Below are 2254 nucleotides of genomic sequence, written 5' to 3' on the forward strand. Positions count from 1 at the left end.
GCTGGGCCTGTGCGTCCGGAGCCTGTGCTCCGCAACGGGGGAGGCCACAACAGTGAGAGGCCCGCGTACCGAAAATAAAATAAAATAAAATAAAACACAAACGTTTAAAATCTCTGGAAATTGACCTAAGGGCATACCACAAATCAGTAAGCATGTATTCAAGAAAAACTCCTAAACGTCGATAAGAACAGTGGGAATCGGTGACATTTCAGCCAGAACCTGCTCCCATTCCTTCCGCAACTTCATAATACAGAATGTCTACTCTATTTCTTGAGGCCAACAAGATGCGAGCTCCTTTAACACCACTCCCAGTCAAAAGGCTAAGATTTCACCCCAGGAGAGGCAGGTTGCCAGCATCTCTCACCTCAGTCACCGGCCCTCCTAGTGAAGGGGATTAGTCAAATCACGAGGCAAAGATGGAATATTTCAGTAAACGGTGTTCGAACCAGATAGTCATATAAAAAAGTGAAATTGAATCCATTTGTCATTTTACATACCAGAATAAACTCTAAATAAAACAAACATTTAAATATAAATAAAAATAAAACCATTGAAGTAACATAAAATAATATGGAAGAATCCCTTTAAAACCGAAAGTGAATACAGCCTTTCTAACTATTTCTGAAAACTCAGAATCCTTAAAATACTAACAACTTACTACGTAAAGAAAAAAATTTCCATTTGGCCAAAAATAATAAGCAAAATTAAAGGGTATATGACAGCGTAGAGTGGAGTGGCTGCCAGAGATGCCTAACTTTGTGTTCTTAGGAGTGGCCAGCGGCAAGATGGAGCGGGCCAGGGACAGTTTACACCCGAGACGGACCACAAAACAGCACGTACCAGAGGTAGAAGTCCAAGCCAAACGGAGAAGAGCCTCACTGAGCAACCAGGAGTGTCACCTGTACCCAAGGCGATCTCAGCAGTACCTGTGGTGGATTTCCAGGCGGAACTGAGACAGGCATTCTTAGCTGAGACACCAAGAGGTGATTAAAGCAGTATTGGAACACCCACGTAGCTGATTTCAAGAGAGAAAACAAAACAAAACAAAACAGGTTAGAGCTGATGCAGTCATGATCAAGAATAAAGAACTAATTAAAGGGTAGGGTGTTTGGAGGTCATTTAATTATTTGGAATATGTTCAAAAAATTTTTTTTTCTTAAAGGCTTCATACAAATAAACACATAGCAGAACGTTTAAAAAAGTAAAAGCAGGATCTTAATGCTTTTACCCTGACACTTTTGTCATGTGTTACTTTCCAGACATTGTATAGTCCTTGCTTTTTAGGTAGTTTTATTCATATTTAACTTGTACTGATTTTCAACTTAACATATGAAAAATATTTCATTATAAATAGCTGCTGAATATCCTGCTAATGTGTTTTATAATTCCTTTTCGTGAGAAACTTCATTTTTTCTGCTGGTAATTTGAAATAAAGCTTCAGTGAATTGCTTTGCATAAAACTTTAGATAGGATCATTTCCTTGGATATGCAGAGGTAAAAATAAATTGAGCCAAGGAATTTGAAATTAAGGTACATTTTCTGAATTGTATTATGAATTATATTGGTCTTTATAGTTGTGAAAAAATATAGTGCCAGTTACACTTTCATCTGCACTGGTTATGTTAATTACATATACTTTGTTTCTATTGAATTATAAATACACATCACATCCATTAGCAAATGAGAAGCTAAGTATTTCCCATGCTTATTTACTAATTATTTTTTTGTTTTATCTTTTTCTTACTTTTTTACCAATGTGTTTGAATCAGCTGACAGTGTAATAAAGCTATTAATCTATGATTTTTCAGTGTTATGTAGATTTATTTACAGTGTGTCTTCTTGTGTTGGCTGCTTAGGTTTTTAGGAAAATGCTATTAATTTTGATTTAATACTTTATTTTTCCTTTCCGACTTTTAAAAATTTTAAGATCTCAATCCAAAGGGTTTAATATATACTTTTTAGAAACTAAGAGAGGAAAGGGGTTTATAGATGAGTTTTCTTCTAGATTTTCTTTATTTCTATTTTGAAATATAACCCCTCAACTCAAATTAATTAGGTCTGTTTATGGCCATCATTTCGAATTTTAAAGCAAAGGGAAAACCCTCCCCAGCTGAATCCTTTACCCAACATTCCCCAGTAATTGCTTGGATTTGATTGCAAGACAGTGGAATTGATTTCAAACAACAGAATCTGATCATTGTCCTCAGCTGTTCCCCAGAGTAAGGGCATTTCTTAAATGAGTAAGTGCTCATAT

The 2254-nt window shown here is 35.8% G+C and overlaps 1 pseudogene; it reads left to right on the forward strand.

Moving 5' to 3' along the window:
• The first annotated feature begins 785 nt into the window (after positions 1–785).
• LOC132481175 (SNRPN upstream reading frame protein-like) lies at positions 786–991 on the forward strand (annotated as a pseudogene).
• The last annotated feature ends 1263 nt before the right edge of the window (positions 992–2254 follow it).

Source organism: Mesoplodon densirostris, chromosome 20, assembly GCF_025265405.1.
Source record: "Mesoplodon densirostris isolate mMesDen1 chromosome 20, mMesDen1 primary haplotype, whole genome shotgun sequence".
Taxonomy (NCBI): Eukaryota; Metazoa; Chordata; class Mammalia; order Artiodactyla; family Ziphiidae; genus Mesoplodon; species Mesoplodon densirostris.